General features: G+C 47.6%; 1 long non-coding RNA gene across 1 annotated transcript in view; it reads left to right on the top strand.

Annotated features, from left to right (window-relative positions):
• LOC141077395 (uncharacterized) overlaps positions 1 to 24,353 on the top strand; it is a 94,009-nt gene that overhangs the window by 68,650 nt on the left and 1,006 nt on the right. The gene's annotated exons all lie outside the window — the stretch shown is intronic.

The raw sequence follows: 24,353 nt of genomic DNA, 5'->3' as shown, positions 1-24,353 counted from the left end.
TTATCAAGTCAAATGGTGAATTACCCAGGCCAAGATGAATCTGACATGGAGTGCACTGATGCACAGCCGCTGATGGATGATTCTGCTGGTACATTCACTCAGAGCACTACATTGTCCTCGCAGTGTACAGAGCCAGATTCTGACCCTGATGAGACTCAGGTGCCCCACTATGCCACCATACACGGTGACACAGAGAAAGGTGCACATGACATAGAAGAGGAGGTGATGGATGACCCAGTTGTTGACCCAGATTGGCATCCATTGGGGGAAGAGGGTGCTGCTTCCAATAGCTCAGATGAGGAGCATCCACAGCAGACATCGACATCGCAACAGCTGTTATCTGGCAGGCCGGAAGCACTCCAAAGACAGGTTCCAAACATCAAAAGAGTTGCTGGACAGCTTGTCCAGAGGGTCAAAAGATCACAGCGTGCTAGGCCGCAAAATGTCTGCCAAAGTAGGAAGAGTGCAGTGTGGCACTTTTTTGAACAAAATCCTCATGATCAGGCCAAGGTTATCTGTAAGAAGTGCGCAAAGACCTTTAGCCGAGGGAAAAATCTGAAAAATTTGAATACCAGTTGCATGCTTAGACATTTAACCAGCATGCACTTGCAAGCGTGGACACAACACCAAACCTCAAGTGCCACATGTGCAACTGATCACAACGAAGGTAGTCAGCAACGCTACATTGTTTCCCCCACTGTAAGCCCACCGGTTAGCACAGCAGCAAATGTTGAGGTGTCGTTGCAAGGCCACAGCAGTCAGGGAATCCCACTGTTATATCAACGAAAGACTGATTCTAGGCCATCAGAGAGAACACCAACTCCATCACCATCATCAACCCTCTCTCAGTCCGCCCTGTCCACCGCTACTTCCACCATATGCAGCTCTCAAGTCCAGCTCACCCTCCCAGACACTATGAGTAGGTCAAGAAAGTACTCAGTCTCTCATCCGCGTACACTGGGTTTGAACGCCCACATTGCCAAACTAATCTCGTTTGAGATGATGCCCTTTCGGTTGGTGGAAAGCACAGCTTTCCGCGAACTCATGGCCTATGCAGTACCTCGCTATGACCTACCCAGTCGCCACTTCTTCTCTCGCAAAGCCATCCCAGCCCTCCACCATCATGTGAAAGATCGCATTGTCCATGCACTCAAGCAGTCAGTGAGCGGAAAGGTGCACCTCACAACTGATGCATGGTCCAGTCGGCATGGCCAGGGCCGTTACGTGTCCATCACTGCGCACTGGGTTAATATGGTGGATGCAGGGTCCACAGGGGACAGCGGTGGTGGGACAGTGCTGCCTAGCCCACGGTATAGGAAACAGTTGGCTGTAGGCGTTCGACCCTCCTCCTCCTCCTCCTCCAGAAGCGAAAGCTCGTCCACAGAGCACAGTCGTACGAGCACTCCATCTGCAGCTGCCACTGTTGCACACGATGTGTCCCCCTATCGAGCAGCTAGTGGAAAGCGTCAGCAGGCTGTGTTGCAGATGATGTGTTTAGGCGACAGACACACCGCCGAGGTGCTGGCCGAGTACTTGAAGCGACAAACTGAGTCATGGCTGGGCAGTGTACATCTTGAGGCAGGCAAGGTAGTTAGTGATAACGGCCGTAATTTTGTGGCAGCCATAGCCCTTTCAAAACTCAGCCACATACCTTGCTTGGCTCACACCTTGAACCTGGTGGTGCAGTGCTTCCTCAAAAATTATCCGGAGTTAACAGCCCTGCTCCAGAAGGTGCGAAGACTGTGCGCGCACATCCGCCGGTCGCCTGTACTCTCCGTTCGTATGCAGAAGCTGCAGCGATTGCTCCACCTTCCCAACCACCGCCTCATTATCGACATTGCAACAAGGTGGAACTCCACCCTGCACATGGTGGAGCGGCTGTGCGAGCAGAGGCAGGCCATAATGCATTTGTGGGAGGATACACGGCCAGGCACTTTGAGAGCAGACATGGAGTTGACAGGCGTGCAGTGGTCGAAGCTGAAAGACCTTTGTAAAGTCCTTCAGTGTTTTGAGGAATGCACACGGCTGGTAAGCGCAGACGACGCCATCCTAAGCATGAGCATCCCACTTATGCGTCTGCTCATGCAAACTTTGACGCACCTTAAGGAGCAGGCGTCTGCAGCCAATGTTGATGAGGAGGAAGAGGAGGAGGGAATCCTTGATGACATTCAGCCATTGTCTGCTCAGGGACCTCTCCTGGACGAGGTGGAGGAAGAAGAGGAGGAGGAGGAGGAGGATGATGGGGATGATTACTTAGGGGAGGAGGATGCATCTCGTGGGGCAAGTGAAAATGTTGGCGTGCCAAGGTCTGGTACAGGGTTTGTGCGTGACTGGAGGGATGTGGATTTGCCAGAAAGTGCTCCTCCACCCAGCACTCGCAGTGCATCATTGACACCGGGAACATTGGCCCACATGTCAGATTATGCCTTGCGGATCCTAAAAAGGGACCCCCGCATTGCCAAAATGATGAACGATGACGACTACTGGTTGGCCAGCATCCTGGATCCACGCTATAAAGGCAAATTACAAAACATCATGCCACAGGAGAACCTTGACCTAATATTGGCTAATAAACAAGCAACTCTGGTAAATCGGTTGCTTGAGGCATTCCCAGCACACATCAGCGGTGATGGTTCTCACACGAGCCGTACGGGCTGGGGGCAGCTTGGCAGAGGTGTTCGTGGTGCACACAGCAGAAGTGGCGTTGGAGACAGGGGTTTCATGACAATGTTGTGGACTGATTTTTCAAATACCGCTCACACAACTGGTAATACTGCATCAATGGAAAGTGACAGGAGACAGCAGTTGTCAACTATGGTTACAAACTACTTTTCCTCCCATATCGATGTTCTCCCGCACAGGTCATTCCCCTTTGACTATTGGGCCGCTAAACTGGACACCTGGCCTGAATTGGCCCAATATGCCTTACAGGAGCTCGCTTGCCCAGCTGCAAGTGTGCTATCGGAAAGAGTCTTCAGTGCAGCTGGATCAATCCTGACAGAAAAAAGGACCCGTCTGTCAACCCAAAATGTGGATGATCTAACCTTCATTAAAATGAACCACGCATGGGTTTCCAAGGATTTTGTCCCACCTTCCCCTGATGACACATAGGGTGACAGAAAAATGGCTTGCTTTGGTCCACCTCTTCCTGGTACTTCACCTATTTCGCCTTTTGCATCAGCTGAATGTCCAACATCAACATATGCCACTTTCTAAAACTCCCTAACTGTGCTGCCTCCCCCCCCATGGCCGGGGTCACCACCTACCGCACGACACCGTGCGAGTGCCGTTGCCCTGGACAGGTGGGTAGGCCGACTCTTGGGCGCGGGCACTGGCACAGGGTCCCTCATAGTGCAATCAAGTGTCTCTGACGGTGGTGGTGCACACCCGCCGTCAGACACACCGCCGTACTATGAGGGGCCCAGTGCCAGTACTGACGCCCACGAGTGGGCCCCCTTGCTTGGCCAGGGCCCCAGCATTTGCAATCTTTACCTCTCCCTGCTCCTCCGCTGTGTAATCTGGGCCGTCAAATCCATACTGTGCCTGACACCGTCTGAGCCTGCCTCCTGAGACATATATTTTGAATGTGTACGCTATCCATACATGTTATCCGGGGATACGGTACCCTTTCTAACCTTTGTGCAATCACGTGCAATCCATACTGGGCCTAACACCGTCTGAGCCTGCCTCCTGAGACATATATTTTGAATGTGTACGCTATCCATACATGTTATCTGGGGATACGGTACCCTTTCTAACATTTGTGCAATCACGTGCAATCCATACTGGGCCTAACACCGTCTGAGCCTGCCTCCTGAGACATATATTTTGAATGTGTACGCTATCCATACATGTTATCCGGGGATACGGTACCCTTTCTAACCTTTGTGCAATCACGTGCAATCCATACTGGGCCTGACACCATCTGAGCCTGCCTCCTGAGACATATATTTTGAATGTGTACGCTATCCATACATGTTATCCGGGGATACGGTACCCTTTCTAACCTTTGTGCAATCACGTGTAATCCATACTGGGCGTGAGAACGGCTGGCGAGCTGTTAAGCAAGCTACAGCACCTGTGGTTTGCACACGTAAGTTTTTCATTTTTTCAGGAATGACGGATGACGGTTAGGCCTAATTCCGGAACTGCGGTTGACCTGCACTTACTGGGAAATCATTGTTCGCGGGTAATAATTGTAATCAGTGATCCCCATCACTAACGTTGTTCAGCGGGTTATCTGCACCTGTAAGCGACAAACGCTGGCCTTTTCAGTGTAGCGCACATGCAGCCACGGACATGTAAGGGCATGACACACCAGTTATTGGCCAATCTCATGTGCCAGAGCCTCACGTGTCCCTCTAGTAAGCCGGACTCGGACCGCGGGGCATGACGGAGTCTCGTTCGTTAACGGAATTAAACTTGCAATGTGTGCATCTGTTCTGTAGCTGGCATGGTTGAGGTTTCCCAGGTGGAGTCGAATTTAACCGTAGGCTCCACTCCTGGTGGTGCCCTTCTGGACATTCCTTTAAGGTTCAGCTTTGCAACCATACTGCCCACGTAAAACAAACACTTTGCCTTCATGAACACTGTTTGGAGGGTCATGACTCGTGGGAATAACGCCGCCCAATCAGTTAACCTGCTAGAGAGATCCTTCGTTGCTCCCAAGCATGACATCACACTCCCTAGGAAGAAGGTAATGCCACTGTGGCGACCGTACTCCTGGGGGCGACACAAGTGCACTGATGCCCAGCCACTGCTCGATGAATCTGCTGGTACATTGACCCAGACCACTACATTCCCCTCGCACGCTACACGACCTGAATCTGACCCTGATGAAACTCAGGTTACCCTTCCCATATACAGTTCCATCTTACACGGTGACAAAGAGGAAGCTGCAGATGAAAGTGCAGGTTCGGCCCACCCGCCATCAGACACACCACCGTACTATCAGGGGCCCTGTGCCAGTGCCGTCGCCAACGAGTGGGCCCCCCCTGCTTGCCCAGGATCACAGCACCTCCAAAGTTGAAATACTGTGCAGTGAGATGGAAGATGGGGACGACGAGGAGTCCAGACAAGTACAGGGATTCCTTAGCGAGGAGACTTATTTGATTGTTTTCAATGTTGGGACAGCAATTTTTGGGGAGCACTATACTCTGGAGAATGATAGATGGGGCCCACCATACACTGGAACATTCCAAAGGTGGACATCAGACACTGGAGCAGCATTTACAGGGCCCATTATACACTAGAGCATTAGAAATGGGGCCCATTATGTTTGGAGCATTATTTGGGCCCATAAGACAGTGGAGCTTCATCCATGGGGACCAACATATACTGTAGCATTATGTGGAGCTCATCATATACTGTTTCAAACATTATATGGGACCAATGATTCTGTATGGAGAAATAGATGGGCCTCGTCATGAGATGTAAAAAGTGAGGTATTTTTCATTGTACTATACCGCTATTTCTCTGCCGTATCAGAGCATGATGAGTTGTGGTATGTGTTAAAGGGGCGCTCTTTCGCCCAGGGCACATGAAAACCTGGAGCCAGCCCTCCCCCCCACAGTCTGTAGCCAAATAACCCCCATTTTTCAGTGCGTAACTTGTATTATGAAGTTAATTAAGGTTGACAAGCTTAAGTAAGAAGAATTGATGCTTTTGGCATTCAAATGGGCACTGTTGGTGTGTTTCCTGTCCTTCTCTCACTGTCGACTTTTATTCCCCATTGACTTACATTGGGTTTCGTTTTCGGGACGACCCCGACTTTTCCCTATAATCGGACGATCTTCCTCGACCCGACTTTTGGAAAAGTCGGGTTTCACGAAACGAAACGCGACCCTAAAAAACCAAAAGTCGCTCAACTCTAGTCCTAACGAGTAGATTCGCCCATCCCTAGAGCAGAACAGAGCTTACTACAGAAATATGGAAGCAGAGCAGCGCTTACTCCAGATATATGGGAGCAGAATCAAGCTTACTACAGAGATATGTTAGCAGAACTGAGCATACTCCAGAGATATGGGAGCAGAACCGAGCTTACTACAGACATATGGGAGAACTGAGCTTACTACACAGATATGGATATGGATCAGAACGGAGAATACTCCAGAGATATGGGAGCAGAATGGAGCTTACTACAGAGATATTGGCTCAGAAAAGAGCTTACTCCAGAGATATGGGAGCAGAACCGAGCTTACTACAGCGGTATGGGAGCAGAACCGAGCTTATTTGTCACAATCCATTTTTGGATCTGTGTCAGAGTCTGGACTCTCTTATATAAACCTTTTTCCTTTCAGGCCCTGGGGGTTATATGGGTTTTTTCCCCGGTGGCTGCTGGTGTTACTACAACTGTAGTTGCTCTGCTGCTGGTTTTCTCCCGGTGGCCGCTGGTGTTACTACATGTTCAATTAGCCAGCAGGTGGTGACCTCCCCCCTCCTTCCTATAAAAGATCATCAGCTGCTGCAGCTCCCTGTTGGTAATACTGGTCATTTGCTAACGAACCTTGGTGAAGTCTGGAACCCCTTCAGCTTATCTGGAGCAGTGGAGTTGCTGCTAGATGCTGATCGGGTGCCTTTCTCTGCTGCTTGGAGCATTGGCAGCAGATAAAGCTAAGTTTGGGTTTATAGTTGCTTTAACCCCGTGGTGTCTGTTTTATTTTCCCTTGTGTTATTTGGTGCAATTTACTTTATTCCCTGTCTCACCTCCTGGGGAGGGGGTTGGGGTTGAGCTCATGACTAAACAGGGGATAGGGACAGGTCAGAGAATTGGGCCTCACTACCATTAAGTGTACCCCCAAGTTAAGGAAAGTCAGGGCACCCCCTAAGCCTGAGGGACAGTTCAGGGGCCCAGGTTCCATGTCTCCTGCCTTTTCCCTACTGTCCTGTGACATTATTACCAACAGTCCCATTTTTTCTGGTGAGCCATGGCCCTAATGCAGACCTGTTTCCAATTGCTGCAGACCCTCACTGAGGAGCGTGGGGTGCTGCGTGGTGTGGTGGAGCAGCAGCTACAGCAGTTGGTGGGGTACGGGGCTTCAGCTCAGATGCAGGCTCAACCACAGCCCAAGTTACCTCTCCCAGACAGGTTTTCTGGAGGGAGAGAGAATTTTTTGTTTTTTAAGGAGGCCTACAAGCTACACTTCAGGCTCCACAATCGCTCATGAGGGAGTGAGGAACAGCAGGTGGGATTCTCCTTGAGGGTGATCCCCAATCCTGGGCCTTCTCCTTGCCGGCCAATTCACCATCTCTACGGTCGGTAGACGAGTTTTTTGTGGCTTTGGCGAATATGCCCAATGTAGTCCTTGCTAGGGAGGAGGACACACTGGTGCAGGAAGACGAGCCCAGGCAGGTGGGAAGAGGTGGTTCTCCAGCGGTGTTTCCTCCAGTTCGTCGTGGTGTGGGGGCATGTTTTAGCTATGGGCAGACTGGTCATGTTTTCAGGGTCTGCCCAGCGCGCGCCAAATCTTCTGTACCATCTAAGAAGCCGCGTCCCCCTGGTCGTGTGGAGGGAGGCGATCAGGGAGTGTATATTTCCTCCATTTTGCCCTATATTTTTGGTCTGGTAGGGTACTACGCTGTATTACTCTGGAACTACAGGAGTTTATTGGTCGCCTGAATAGCAACGACCAAAATATACGTTAAACATTCACATGCGATGCTGATAAGATTGAGTTCCTCTATGTCATTGTTTAACAGGATACTGATGGTCTGTGGCAGACAGATATTTTTAGGAAGATGACTTCTACTAATCTGTTGTTACACGCTTCGCTATGTCATCCTGATCACATGGTAAGGTCTGTTCCCATTGGTCAGTTCCTCCAACTTTGTCAGATTTGCTCTATTAATGAGGATTTTGAGAGAAGAGCAGAGGAGCTAAAAATGAGATTCTTGGAACGTGGCTATAGTCGGCATCTACTCAAAAGAGCCTATAACAGGGCTAATTATTCTTCCCCAAATGGCCTACTGTACAATAGGGAATCAGCTAGGAAGATGGAGGGACCTGGAAGTTACGCTTCATTGCAAATTATCATTCCCATTCTAGGCAGGTCAGGCAGGCTTTGTCTAAAGCATGTCCTATATTGAAAATTGACCCAATAATTGGCAAATTTATTCTGGACATACCAGTCATTACATTTTGGCGTCCTAAGAATCTGCGCAATCACCTCACCCATAGTCATTATACAAGTGAGAGAAAGGGTACATTTTTGGATAATTTCACACATAGGAGTGGGTGTGTTCCGTGTGGACATTGAGTTGCCTGTCCCAACATTGAAAAGTGTGATTCTTTTTCCGATTCAGGTGGCGTTAAAAATTTTAAGATCAATAAATACATTACTTGTGCTACGAGATATGTTATTTATTACGCCACCTGTCCATGTGGATTAATTTATGTCGGTTTAACAACTAGACAATTCAAGGTTCGCGTGCGCGAGTATGTGTTGGATATTCAGGCGGCGGCTGGCCACATGGATGCATTCACTCTTATAACGTTACCCCGACACTTTAAAAACTTTCATGACTGTGACAGTACGGTGCTACAGGTGATGGGTATCGATGCCTTAAATATTGGGATTCGTGGTGGCAATCTGTTTCAAAGATTGGGTAAACTTGAGACTCGCTGGATCTGGACGCTTAATACGGTATATCCACAAGGACTAAACGAGAATTTGAGTTTCGATCCGTTCCTGTGACCACCTTACTGTTCCAGGTGGACATTGGGTGGATCTAATCCTTGCTATTTTTTATTGTTTTTATTATATTTTTAATTGTGTTTTTCATGTATTAGGTATTTTTATGATATTTTGTGGATCTATGAAGATCATTGGACGGAGTCCAGGATAGTGGCGGTACCTTGTACAGATGGACTAATTTCTACTGTTTTCTATGTCCATCCTATACCTATGTTTGAAAAAGATCCTTTGATCCTTTGACGAGGTTGAAGATGAGTCGGGGGGATGTTTTGTGAATATCTTTATTTTGTTTATTTTATTTATTTTTCTATTTTTTTCAATGATATATAATTAGGACTGTATGATAATGTCTCTTATATAATCATATCTTGGTAATGCTGTTCTATATATTTTGTGGGCAATAATTAAATATAATATTATTATATCTTTCTTTGTGATATGATTGTATATCAATTTTGATATTGCTTGAAAATTGTGAATATAATATGAATTCTTATCTATTTTTATATTATCTATCAAAAAATATATATGGCATTCCCCTTTAAATATTATGCAGTGAAGGGTATGTTTCTATTTCTATTATAAAAACTTGTGGGATACATATAGGGTGTTTTTTGATTGTTGGCACTGCTGCATGTGCGGTGGTACTGCTTCTTATGTATTTGTACTATTCTGTATTACTCTGCTTTTTATTGTATTATGTTGCCCTTCTGCATATCTTGTGTCGGCGATGCATCCCACGCCAGACCTCAGGGACACCGTGGTTTGGGTGCAGGCTGCCATGCCTTGTACATATACACTATTTCACCTCCCTGGTAGCGCGTCACTTGTTCCCGCTCCCCCTCCTCTGCACATGCGACGCCTTCTTGGTTCATCGCGTCGGTCCCCGGCACGTGGTGCCTCCGGCGTCTGGTCACATGATAATGTGTTTCCGGCGCTGGGGGTTCCTGTGTCGGATGCTGGCATCTTGGACACCATGGCGATGCACCACCTCTTCCCTTATTAGGTATTACATTATTTCCGGCCTCCTCCCTTTATAACATCACTTAGGTCAACATTTACCACGCCCCCTGATAAAGGAGTAATCCGAAACGTGCGTAGGGGAGGGCGGGCTGGCCTGTTGTAGATGCTGCTGCCATCCATCACCACTTATCACCAACAGGTAATTATTGTAAGTAGAGTTGAGCGACTTTTGGTTTTTTAGGGTCGCGTTTCGTTTCGTGAAACCCGACTTTTCCAAAAGTCGGGTCGAGCAAGATCGTCCGATTATAGGGAAAAGTCGGGGTCGTCCCGAAACACGAAACCCAATGTAAGTCAATGGGGAATAAAAGTCGGCAGTGAGAGGAGGACAGGAAACACACCTACAGTGCCCATTTGAATGCCAAAAGCATCAATTCTTCTTACTTAAGCTTGTCAACCTTAATTAACTTCATAATACAAGTTACGCACTGAAAAATGGGGGTTATTTGGCTAGAGTTGTGGGGGGGAGGGCTGGCTGCAGGTTTTCATGTGCCCTGGGCGAAAGAGCGCCCCTTTAACACATACCACAACTCATCATGCTCCGATACGGCAGAGAAATAGCGGTATAGTACAATGAAAAATACCTCACTTTTTACATCTCATGACGAGGCCCATCTATTTCTCCATACAAAATCATTGGTCCCATATAATGTTTGAAACAGTATATGATGAGCTCCACATAATACTACAGTATATGTTGGTCCCCATGGATGAAGCTCCACTGTCTTATGGGCCCAAATAATGCTCCAAACATAATGGGCCCCATTTCTAATGCTCTAGTGTATAATGGGCCCTGTAAATGCTGCTCCAGTGTCTGATGTCCACCTTTGGAATGTTCCAGTGTATGGTGGGCCCCATCTATCATTCTCCAGAGTATAGTGCTCCCCAAAAATTGCTGTCCCAACATTGAAAACAATCAAATAAGTCTCCTCGCTAGGGAATCCCTGTACTTGTCTGGACAGGTGCTGTAGCTTGCTTAACAGCTCGCCAGCCGTTCTCACGCCCAGTATGGATTGCACGTGATTGCACAAAGGTTAGAAAGGGTACCGTATCCCTGGATAACATGTATGGATAGTGTACACATTCAAAATATATGTCTATACAGCATGAGGCAGGCTCAGACGGTGTTAGGCCCAGTATGGATTGCACGTCATTGCACAAAGGTTAGAAAGGGTACCGTATCCCCGGATAACATGTATGGATAGCGTACACATTCAAAATATATGTCTATACAGCATGAGGCAGGCTCAGACGGTGTTAGGCCCAGTATGGATTGCACGTGATTGCACAAAGGTTAGAAAGGGTACCGTATCCCTGGATAACATGTATGGATAGCGTACACATTCAAAATATATGTCTATACAGCATGAGGCAGGCTCAGACGGTGTTAGGCCCAGTATGGATTGCACGTCATTGCACAAAGGTTAGAAGGGGTACCGTATCCCCGGATAACATGTATGGATAGCGTACACATTCAAAATATATGTCTATACAGCATGAGGCAGGCTCAGACGGTGTTAGGCCCAGTATGGATTGCACGTGATTGCACAAAGGTTAGAAAGGGTACCGTATCCCTGGATAACATGTATGGATAGCGTACACATTCAAAATATATGTCTATACAGCATGAGGCAGGCTCAGACGGTGTTAGGCCCAGTATGGATTGCACGTCATTGCACAAAGGTTAGAAAGGGTACCGTATCCCCGGATAACATGTATGGATAGCGTACACATTCAAAATATATGTCTATACAGCATGAGGCAGGCTCAGACGGTGTTAGGCCCAGTATGGATTGCACGTCATTGCACAAAGGTTAGAAAGGGTACCGTATCCCCGGATAACATGTATGGATAGCGTACACATTCAAAATATATGTCTATACAGCATGAGGCAGGCTCAGACGGTGTTAGGCCCAGTATGGATTGCACGTCATTGCACAAAGGTTAGAAAGGGTACCATATCCCCGGATAACATGTATGGATAGCGTACACATTCAAAATGTATGTCTATACAGCATGAGGCAGGCTCAGACGGTGTTAGGCCCAGTATGGATTGCACGTCATTGCACAAAGGTTAGAAAGGGTACCGTATCCCTGGATAACATGTATGGATAGCGTACACATTCAAAATATATGTCTATACAGCATGAGGCAGGCTCAGACGGTGTTAGGCCCAGTATGGATTGCACGTCATTGCACAAAGGTTAGAAGGGGTACCGTATCCCCGGATAACATGTATGGATAGCGTACACATTCAAAATATATGTCTATACAGCATGAGGCAGGCTCAGACGGTGTTAGGCCCAGTATGGATTGCACGTGATTGCACAAAGGTTAGAAAGGGTACCGTATCCCTGGATAACATGTATGGATAGCGTACACATTCAAAATATATGTCTATACAGCATGAGGCAGGCTCAGACGGTGTTAGGCCCAGTATGGATTGCACGTCATTGCACAAAGGTTAGAAAGGGTACCGTATCCCCGGATAACATGTATGGATAGCGTACACATTCAAAATATATGTCTATACAGCATGAGGCAGGCTCAGACGGTGTTAGGCCCAGTATGGATTGCACGTCATTGCATAAAGGTTAGAAAGGGTACCGTATCCCCGGATAACATGTATGGATAGTGTACACATTCAAAATATATGTCTATACAGCATGAGGCAGGCTCAGACGGTGTTAGGCCCAGTATGGATTGCACGTCATTGCACAAAGGTTAGAAGGGGTACCGTATCCCCGGATAACATGTATGGATAGCGTACACATTCAAAATATATGTCTATACAGCATGAGGCAGGCTCAGACGGTGTTAGGCCCAGTATGGATTGCACGTCATTGCACAAAGGTTAGAAAGGGTACCGTATCCCCGGATAACATGTATGGATAGCGTACACATTCAAAATATATGTCTATACAGCATGAGGCAGGCTCAGACGGTGTTAGGCCCAGTATGGATTGCACGTCATTGCACAAAGGTTAGAAAGGGTACCGTATCCCCGGATAACATGTATGGATAGCGTACACATTCAAAATATATGTCTATACAGCATGAGGCAGGCACAGACGGTGTTAGGCCCAGTATGGATTGCACGTTATTGCACAAAGGTTAGAAAGGGTACCGTATCCCCGGATAACATGTATGGATAGCGTACACATTCAAAATATATGTCTATACAGCATGAGGCAGGCTCAGACGGTGTTAGGCCCAGTATGGATTGCACGTCATTGCACAAAGGTTAGAAAGGGTACCGTATCCCTGGATAACATGTATGGATAGCGTACACATTCAAAATATATGTCTATACAGCATGAGGCAGGCTCAGATGGTGTTAGGCCCAGTATGGATTGCACGTCATTGCACAAAGGTTAGAAAGGGTACCGTATCCCTGGATAACATTTATGGATAGCGTACACATTCAAAATATATGTCTCAGGAGGCAGGCTCAGACGGTGTCAGGCACAGTATGGATTTGACGGCCCAGATTACACAGCGGAGGAGCAGGGAGAGGTAAAGATTGCAAATGCTGGGGCCCTGGCCAAGCAAGGGGGACCCACTCGTGGGCATCGGTACTGGCACTGGGCCCCTCATAGTACAGCGGTGTGTCTGACGGCGGGTGTGCACCACCACCGTCAGAGACACTTGATTGCACTATGAGGGACCCTGTGCCAGTGCCCGCGCCCAAGAGTCGGCCTACCCACCTGTCCAGGGCAACGGCACTCGCACGGTGTCGTGCGGTAGGTGGTGACCCCGGCCATGGGGGGGGGCAGCACAGTTAGGGAGTTTTAGAAAGTGGCATATGTTGATGTTGGACATTCAGCTGATGCAAAAGGCGAAATAGGTGAAGTACCAGGAAGAGGTGGACCAAAGCAAGCAATTTTTCTGTCACCCTATGTGTCATCAGGGGAAGGTGGGACAAAATCCTTGGAAACCAATGCATGGTTCATTTTAATGAAGGTTAGATCATCCACATTTTGGGTTGACAGACGGGTCCTTTTTTCTGTCAGGATTGATCCAGCTGCACTGAAGACTCTTTCCGATAGCACACTTGCAGCTGGGCAAGCGAGCTCCTGTAAGGCATATTGGGCCAATTCAGGCCAGGTGTCCAGTTTAGCGGCCCAATAGTCAAAGGGGAATGACCTGTGTGGGAGAACATCGATATGGGAGGAAAAGTAGTTTGTAACCATAGTTGACAACTGCTGTCTCCTGTCACTTTCCATCGATGGAGTATTACCAGTTGTGTGAGCGGTATTTGAAAAATCAGTCCACAACATTGTCATGAAACCCCTGTCTCCAACGCCACTTCTGCTGTGTGCACCACGAACACCTCTGCCAAGCTGCCCCCGGCCCGTACGGCTCGTGTGAGAACCATCACCGCTGCTGTGCTGGGAATGCCTCAAGCAACCGATTTACCAGAGTTGCTTGTTTATTAGCCAATATTAGGTCAAGGTTCTCCTGTGGCATGATGTTTTGTAATTTGCCTTTATAGCGTGGATCCAAGATGCTGGCCAACCAGTAGTCGTCATCGTTCATCATTTTGGCAATGCGGGGGTCCCTTTTAGGATCCGCAAGGCATAATCTGACATGTGGGCCAATGTTCCCGGTGTCAATGATGCACTGCGAGTGCTGGGTGGAGGAGCACTTTCTGGCAAATCCACATCCCTCCAGTCACGCACAAACCCTGTACCAGACCTTGGCACGCCAACATTTTCACTTGCCCCACGAGATGCATCCTCCTCCCCTAAGTAATCATCCCCATCATCCTCCTCCTCCTCCTCCTCCTCTTCTTCCTCCACCTCATCCAGGAGAGGTCCCTGAGCAGACAATGGCTGAATGTCATCAAGGATTCCCTCCTCCTCTTCCTCCTCATCAACATTGGCTGCAGACGCCTGCTCCTTAAGGTGCGTCAAAGTTTGCATGAGCAGACGCATAAGTGGGATGCTCATGCTTAGGATGGCGTCGTCTGCGCTTACCAGCCGTGTGCATTCCTCAAAACACTGAAGGACTTTACAAAGGTCTTTCAGCTTCGACCACTGTACGCCTGTCAACTCCATGTCTGCTCTCAAAGTGCCTGGCCGTGTATCCTCCCACAAATGCATTATGGCCTGCCTCTGCTCGCACAGCCGCTCCACCATGTGCAGGGTGGAGTTCCACCTTGTTGCAATGTCGATAATGAGGCGGTGGTTGGGAAGGTGGAGCAATCGCTGCAGCTTCTGCATACGAACGGAGTGTACAGGCGACCGGCGGATGTGCGCGCACAGTCTTCGCACCTTCTGGAGCAGGGCTGTTAACTCCGGATAATTTTTGAGGAAGCACTGCACCACCAGGTTCAAGGTGTGAGCCAAGCAAGGTATGTGGCTGAGTTTTGAAAGGGCTATGGCTGCCACAAAATTACGGCCGTTATCACTAACTACCTTGCCTGCCTCAAGATGTACACTGCCCAGCCATGACTCAGTTTGTCGCTTCAAGTACTCGGCCAGCACCTCGGCGGTGTGTCTGTCGCCCAAACACATCATCTGCAACACAGCCTGCTGACGCTTTCCACTAGCTGCTCGATAGGGGGACACATCGTGTGCACCAGTGGCAGCTGCAGATGGAGTGCTCGTACGACTGCACTCTGTGGACGAGCTTTCGCTTCTGGAGGAGGAGGAGGAGGAGGGTCGAACGCCTACAGCCAACTGTTTCCTATACCGTGGGCTAGGCAGCACTGTCCCACCACCGCTGTCCCCTGTGGACCCTGCATCCACCACATTAACCCAGTGCGCAGTGATGGACACGTAACGGCCCTGGCCATGCCGACTGGACCATGCATCAGTTGTGAGGTGCACCTTTCCGCTCACTGACTGCTTGAATGCATGGACAATGCGGTCTTTCACATGATGGTGGAGGGCTGGGATGGCTTTGCGAGAGAAGTGGAGACTGGGTAGGTCATAGCGTGGTACTGCATAGGCCATGAGTTCGCGGAAAGCTGTGCTTTCCACCAACCGAAAGGGCATCATCTCAAACGAGATTAGTTTGGCAATGTGGGCGTTCAAACCCAGTGTACGCGGATGAGAGACTGAGTACTTTCTTGACCTACTCATAGTGTCTGGGAGGGTGAGCTGGACTTGAGAGTTGCATATGGTGGAAGTAGCGGTGGACAGGGCGGACTGAGAGAGGGTTGATGATGGTGATGGAGTTGGTGTTCTTTCTGATGGCCTAGAATCAGTCTTTCGTTGATATAACAGTGGGATTCCCTGACTGCTGTGGTCTTGCAACGACACCTCAACATTTGCTGCTGTGCTAACCGGTGGGCTTACAGTGGGGGAAACAATGTAGCGTTGCTGACTACCTTCATTGTGATCAGTTGCACATGTGGCACTTGAGGTTTGGTGTTGTGTCCACGCTTGCAAGTGCATGCTGGTTAAATGTCTAAGCATGCAACTGGTATTCAAATTTTTCAGATTTTTCCCTCGGCTAAAGGTCTTTGCGCACTTCTTACAGATAACCTTGGCCTGATCATGAGGATTTTGGTCAAAAAAGTGCCACACTGCACTCTTTATACTTTGGCAGACATTTTGCGGCCTAGCACGCTGTGATCTTTTGACCCTCTGGACAAGCTGTCCATCAACTCTTTTGATGTTTGGAACCTGTCTTTGGAGTGCTCCGGGCCTGCCAGATAACAGCTGTTGCGATGTCGATGTCTGCTGTGGATGCTCCTCATCTGAGCTATTGGAAGCAGCACCCTCTTCCCCCAATGGATGCCAATCTGGGTCAACAACTGGGTCATCCATCACCTCCTTTTCTATGTCATGTGCACCTTCCTCTGTGTCACCGTGTATGGTGGTATAGTGTGCGGGAAGGGGCACCTGAGTCTCATCAGGGTCAGAATCTGGCTCTGTACACTGCGAGGACAATGTAGTGCTCTGAGTGAATGTACCAGCAGAATCATCCATCAGCGGCTGTGCATCAGTGCACTCCATGTCAGATTCATCTTGGCCTGGGTAATTCACCATTTCACTTGATAATCCAGGCATGGTATGTGAAAACAGCTCCATGGAGTAATCAGTAGTATGGCCTGCATCATCCTTCAATCTTGGTTGGGGTGAAGGACACAAGGAAAGGTGTGGTTCATGAACATGAGTCTCCAATGACGACTCAGTGCTTTTACTTTTTACAACTGAAGAAGAGGAGGCGATAGAGCTGGAGGCTGAGTCAGCAATGTAAGACAAAACTTTTTCCTGATGCTCTGGCTTTAAAAGCGGTTTGCCAACTCCTAGAAAACTAAGCGTTCGAGGCCTTATGTAGCCAGACGATGACGCAGGGTCAGCACCTCCTGCATTCGGTCCTATTTTGCTCTTGCCACTACCATCAGATCCACCACCAACACCATCATTACCAGCTGCCAACCCCCGCCCAATTCCACGGCCTCTTCCACCAGCCTTCCTCATTTTTGGTAGAAATGTAGACAAAATCCAACAAACTATATAGTAATGTAAAACAAGGTACAAGGTGTCGATAGGACAGGGGAGATTTTGAATTTCTGCAGACACTTTTGGACACTGGACACTTTTGGATTGTGTGAGGCCCACTGATATCTGAGCGCTATGAGACTGGCTCGATGGCACAGCTGTGACCAAAGTGACTAGAGGATAAGGGAGATTTTGAATCTCTGCACACACTTTTGGACACTGGACACTTTTGGATTGTGTGAGGCCCAATGAATATCTGAGCGCTATGTGACAGGCTCGATGGCACAGCTGTGACCAAAGTGACTAGAGGATAAGGGAGATTTTGAATCTCTGCACACACTTTTGGACACTGGATGGAAACTTTTGGATTGTGTGAGGCCCACTGATATCTGAGCGCTATGTGACAGGCTCGATGGCACAGCTGTGACCAAAGTGACTAGAGGATAAGGGAGATTTTGAATCTCTGCACACACTTTTGGACACTGGACACTTTTGGATTGTGTGAGGCCCACTGATATCTGAGCGCTATGTGACAGGCTCGATGGCACAGCTGTGACCAAAGTGACTAGAGGATAAGGAAGATTTTGAATCTCTGCACACACTTTTGGACACTGGACACTTTTGGATTGTGTGAGGCCCAATGAATATCTGAGCGCTATGTGACAGGCTCGATGGCACAGCTGTGACCAAAGTGACTAGAGGATAAGGGAGATTTTGAATCTCTGCACACACTTTTGGACACTGGATGGACACTTTTGGATTGTGTGAGGCCCACTGATATCTGAGCGCTATGTGACAGGCTCGATGGCACAGCTGTGACCAAAGTGACTAGAGGATAAGGGAGATTTTGAATCTCTGCACACACTTTTGGACACTGGACACTTTTGGATTGTGTGAGGCCCAATGAATATCTGAGCGCTATGTGACACGCTCGATGGCACAGCTGTGACCAAAGTGACTAGAGGATAAGGGAGATTTTGAATCTCTGCACACACTTTTGGACACTGGACACTTTTGGATTGTGTGAGGCCCAATGAATATCTGAGCGCTATGTGACAGGCTCGATGGCACAGCTGTGACCAAAGTGACTAGAGGATAAGGGAGATTTTGAATCTCTGCACACACTTTTGGACACTGGATGGACACTTTTGGATTGTGTGAGGCCCACTGATATCTGAGCGCTATGTGACAGGCTCGATGGCACAGCTGTGACCAAAGTGACTAGAGGATAAGGGAGATTTTGAATCTCTGCACACACTTTTGGACACTGGACACTTTTGGATTGTGTGAGGCCCAATGAATATCTGAGCGCTATGTGACAGGCTCGATGGCACAGCTGTGACCAAAGTGACTAGAGGATAAGGGAGATTTTAAATCTCTGCACACACTTTTGGACACTGGATGGACACTTTTGGATTGTGTGAGGCCCACTGATATCTGAGCGCTATGTGACAGGCTCGATGGCACAGCTGTGACCAAAGTGACTAGAGGATAAGGGAGATTTTGAATCTCTGCACACACTTTTGGACACTGGACACTTTTGGATTGTGTGAGGCCCAATGAATATCTGAGCGCTATGTGACAGGCTCGATGGCACAGCTGTGACCAAAGTGACTAGAGGACAAGGGAGATTTTGAATCTCTGCACACACTTTTGGACACTGGATGGACACTTTTGGATTGTGTGAGGCCCACTGATATCTGAGCGCTATGTGACAGGCTCGATGGCACAGCTGTGACCAAAGTGACTAGAGGATAAGGGAGATTTTGAATCTCTGCACACACTTTTGGACACTGGACACTTTTGGATTGTGTGAGGCCCAATGAATATCTGAGCGCTATGTGACAGGCTCGATGGCACAGCTGTGACCAAAGTGACTAGTGGATAAGGGAGATTTTGAATCTCTGCACACACTTTTGGACACTGGATGGACACTTTTGGATTGTGTGAGGCCCACTGATATCTGAGCGCTATGTGACAGGCTCGATGGCACAGCTGTGACCAAAGTGACTAGAGGATAAGGGAGATTTTGAATCTCTGCACACACTTTTGGACACTGGACACTTTTGGATTGTGTGAGGCCCAATGAATATCTGAGCGCTATGTGACAGGCTCGATGGCACAGCTGTGACCAAAGTGACTAGAGGATAAGGGAGATTTTGAATCTCTGCACACACTTTTGGACACTGGATGGACACTTTTGGATTGTGTGAGGCCCACTGATATCTGAGCGCTATGTGACAGGCTCGATGGCACAGCTGTGACCAAAGTGACTAGAGGATAAGGGAGATTTTGAATCTCTGCACACACTTTTGGACACTGGACACTTTTGGATTGTGTGAGGCCCAATGAATATCTGAGCGCTATGTGACAGGCTCGATGGCACAGCTGTGACAAAAGTGACTAGAGGATAAGGGAGATTGGATTGCTTTTAAAAAAGCAGTTTGCGGAGCAGTGGGTAAACAGCAATGCAGGAATGTCAGGAAGCCTTAGAAGGCAGCCCAACAACCAACACCACTGATACACCACTATATAGCCTCCCCTTGCACTGCACACACAGTGACTGGTATGTTGTGCAGGCCAAATTGCTAGCAGCAGAAGCAGTTTTTTTTTCTTTTCAGCAGGACAAAATAAAAAAATTGGGATTGCTTTTAAAAAAGCAGTTTGCGGAGCAGTGGGTAAACAGCAATGCAGGAATGTCAGGAAGCCTTAGAAGGCAGCCCAACAACCAACACCACTGATACACCACTATATAGCCTCCCCTTGCACTGCACACACAGTGACTGGTGTGTTGTGCAGGCCAAATCGCTAGCAGCAGAAGCAGTTTTTTTGTCTTCTTCCCTGCCTAACGCTCTCCCTACAGAATCAGCAGCAACCTCTCCCTATACTAAGATCGGCAGAAGTAAGATGGCGGTCGGCGTGCGCGCCCTTTTATACCCCCTGTGACGCCCACCAAAGCAAGCCAATCACTTGCATGCCCTTCTGAAAGATGGTGGTGACCCGTGCCTATGTCATCACGTTGCCCACAGTGTCCGTGGATCCTGATTGGCTGAAAAAGAGCGCAAAACAAACTTTTGAAACGCGACTTTGGCGCGTAAGTCGCCGACCTCGTGGCCGATCTCATCCTAGGGTCGGGTTTCTTTTTATGAAACCCGACTTTGCCAAAAGTCGGGGACTTTTGAAATTTTCGACCCGTTTCGCTCAACTCTAGTTAGGACTCGTTACTCTGCGAGTAGTAGGGGACTCGCAGGAGTCGGTACTCTGCGAGTTTCCAAGAGATTACTCGCACAGTAACAAGTCCAATGCAAATCAATGGCAATCCTAGTTTTTTCAGAGTTTAATACAAGCAATCCTAGTTTCTTAGCGATTTTGTGTCCCGCTGTCAGCAGCGAGTCTTAGCGAGTCTAGGACTCCTATATACTGTATTCGCGACTCGCAGAATACAGAATATGTTAATTTTCAGAGACAGCCTAGTTTGTTAGGTGAGAAAACTGTGAAGAGCACTACTATGATTGGCTGCTGTCCATCGTGATGCCTATGTCATGTATCACAGGCAAGGCTGTATATAAACCCTGCCCCCGCCATTTTGGGCACATTCCTGTGACGATCTGAGCTAGTGCAGGGCGAGTTGGAGACATAGAGCAGATCTAGGGACTGTTAGTCAGTGTAAGACCTCAAGATTCCACACATATAACACAAAAGTTATTTTCAGAACTACCAGGACGGAGGAGTTCTGTAGAGGACTGTAGGCAGGGAGAAAGGCAGGAGCAGCCTTACAGTGCATACAGCACCATCCTCAGAGCTTAGCTTACTCACTCAGCTTCCATCAGAGCTGAAATCAGAAGCATAGCTGAGCAAATTTTCTTTTTTTTTTCCACCAGATATTATTGGGGTCATATTTACCCCTGCAGCGTTATTGTTTCTGTGGCAGACCAGTGCGTTGCTGCTATCTATCCCACTAGCTAATAGCACGCACGCTGCCTGCTTGTGTGCACTAAACAATTTTTTCAGGGAGAGTGCGTTGCTTCTCTGCTAAGTTACAGCACGCACTTCACCCCAGAGCGGTGACGCAGACAGCACCACAGTCCACCTAGGTGACTGCCTTTGCGCACTAAACAATTTTTTCAGGGAGAGTGCAGGGCTTCTCTGCTACCAGCTAATAGCACGCACGTTACCTTCCTGCTGTGCCAATACGCATCACTAGCCTTGATTGTCCTCCTATTACAGTCCCCTGTAGTTATCCCCTTTGCACTGTGCATCCCCTGAGACTACAGCACGGGTCACATCACATCCCCCAGTGAAGCAGACCCCGGCCCGGTGCTGGGTACCACGGTTTCAGTGCGTCACAGACGCCAATGGTGACACAAGAAATCTCACTCTCTCCTAATCCAAAAAAGGGTACAGTAAAAGAAAATAGAAGAAATGACATCACATAACTCTTACCCATGTTTGCCTGCCCATCTTCTCCAGCGTGATCAAATGACGGGAACATACTTCTGGCGATGGACCTCCAAGCCATATTTCGCTGTCTTTCATCACCATAGCCAGGGTGGGTGGGCTGCCACAGCTGGGGCCACTCTTCAACCAGGCCGATCAGCCTCTCTGTATCACGTCTGCTACACATCTTTGGTGGGCCTGTGTGTGCAGATCTGATCGCCCTGTGTGTGCAGAACAGATCGCCCTGTGTGTGCAGAATATCAGATCAGCCTGTGCAGTAAATCGGTTAGCACAGGCGACTTCCTGTTTAGCTTCTAGTGTGATGTAGAAATGATTTTCTGTGCTTTAGGGATGAATTCTAAATCGCTAAGCTAGGGGCCACTTGCGAGAGTAAAGAGTAAAAAAAATGGCAGCAGAGGAATCGCTGCAATACTCGCATCCCCATTCATTAACATTGGACTCGCTAGACTTGCAACGAATAGCGAGTTTCCGAGTCAGACTCGTTAGAGTCTAGCGATTCCGAGTATTTCAGGATTCGCCCATCCCTATTCTGCTCCCATATCTCTGGAGTAAGCTCCATTCTGCTCCCATATCTCTGGAGTAAGCTTGGTTCTGCTTCCATATCTCTGGAGTACGCTTGGTTCTGCTACCATATCTATGCAGCAAGCTACTTACTGTTCCCATATCTACATACCAGCCTATTTTTAAAGCCTGTTATCTCTGCTGCTTTAATACAATGGCCAGAGATAGGGAGGGAAAAGGAGGGCCACTGCAACTCGAGGGCCACTGCCTTGTGATTGCTCCCCAGGCTGAAAAGTGCCATCCAGCCCCTGTCTGTGTTAGAGTAGTTGGTGAGTTCTTGATGTCGCAGATTTTCTGCTGCATTTTTCCACCTATTTTTGTATCTTTTTGACTGCGTTTTTTTGTTTCTTTGCTATGTTATGTGTTGAATAAATCTGTTTTAATTTTGATACTTCCTGGTACTCGGCTTTAACAAAGCTTTATTGATAGAGTCATGTGTGGATTTTATGCATTTTGTGTTTTTTACCTGCGTATTTTCCTCATCTAATGCAATTCTATGGATAAAATCTGCATATAAATCTCAGCGTAAAAATCATAGTGGGCATGAGATTTCTATAAATCCCATCCACTTTGTGGGGACTGTAAGAAAATGCGTTTTCTATGCAGTGAAAATATTCAATGTGAGAACTTAGCTATATATTGCAATATTATTATTATGAAATCTGGTTCTTCCCTCCATGCCTGAGTTTGAAACTGATGCTAAGCCTATGGTGTTGCCACAATAATTATTGCTAGGCAACTTCCTTTTATGGTGAGATGTCCCTTTAAGATTCCATCACCAGATTCCATTATGACATCACTGATGTCAAGTTAACATTCCACCCCAAGATTCCATTATGACATCATAATGCACCGCCACTACTTAACCAAGTGCTTACTGCCCAGGTGTCATTATTGTCAGTGATTGGCTGCGAAGCTGGTGATATACTGACTGCGCTTGGATTTGCTTGAAATGTCTGACATTTCTTCAGATAAACTTGAGGAGTTGGCACTACTCCAGGGGATTCTTACCATCTATGCCCCTGACAATGTGCTACCAATACCCGATGGCGTCCTCAGCTTCACTTACCGGCTGGTTATGAAGCTAGTGAGAGACTGCCTGACCAAACACCAACAAGGTCGTATAAGCTCAGAATATCTTGAGCATTTACAGATGAACATCAGGACATCAGTACAACAGGTAACAGACAATCTGGGCAAAGCATATAAAACAACAATGGATAATATTCATAAAATACAAGCTGGGGAGGGGGGCGGTGATAGCGTGAGCCTGCGTGCTCTACAATGCCAGGGCTGAATTTTACTCCCTGTCCACCCTGGTCACAATATGAAGAAAAAGTAAATGTTTACACATGTAAAGAATATTTAGCATCCAAAACCTGGTTAAAATAATATTTTTGGGGAAAGACGGATATAAAAGCCTGATCAGAAGAGCAAAGCCATGGTTTTCCCTCTTTCCCTGATTCTGGTTCTGATGCCCAACCCATAATCTTGCCACGTTAATTGTTACTAGAATGTTGCTAGGCAACTTCCATTTATGGTGAGATGCCCCTTTAACCCCTTCACCACCTTACGATTTTCCATTTTATGTGCTTTCATTTTTTTGCTCCCCTTCTTCTCAGAGTCAGAACATTTTTTTTACCATCAATATAGCCTATGAGGTCTTGTTTATTGCAGGCTGAGTTGCAGTTTTAAATGACACCATAGATTACATATATTGTACTTGAAAACGGGGAAAAAATTTCTAGTGCTGTGAAATTGCAAAACAGTGCAATTCCACAAATTTTTTTAATTTAAAATGTTTACTAAATGCTAAAACTGACCTGGTAATATGATTCTACAGGACAGTACGAGAATGCAGATACCAAACATGTATAGGTTCTTTTTTTAATTAAGTGGTAGGAAAAATATCTGAACGCCGGCCATGAGTCGGTGTTCATAAAAGAAGATCAATGGACAGGCACACTGGTCTTCTGCAGACCCCCGGCTTTTATGATAACCCATCGCAACCCCAGAATCATGTGACAAGGGCGCTGATGAGCGAGACTTGTGACACGGTTTCGGTCAGCATGTCTGATATGCAGTTGTCAGTGATTGACAGCAGCATATAAGTGGTTGACAGCCAAAATCCATCTGCATCTATTTGCAGGACATGACAGCTGAT

This window comes from Dendrobates tinctorius, unplaced genomic scaffold (assembly GCF_039654945.1).
Source record: "Dendrobates tinctorius isolate UK_male_01 unplaced genomic scaffold, ASM3965494v1 ptg000447l, whole genome shotgun sequence".
Classification (NCBI taxonomy): Eukaryota; Metazoa; Chordata; class Amphibia; order Anura; family Dendrobatidae; genus Dendrobates; species Dendrobates tinctorius.
Note: the sequence above shows the minus strand (reverse complement) of the source record. Positions and strands in the feature narration are given on the sequence as shown.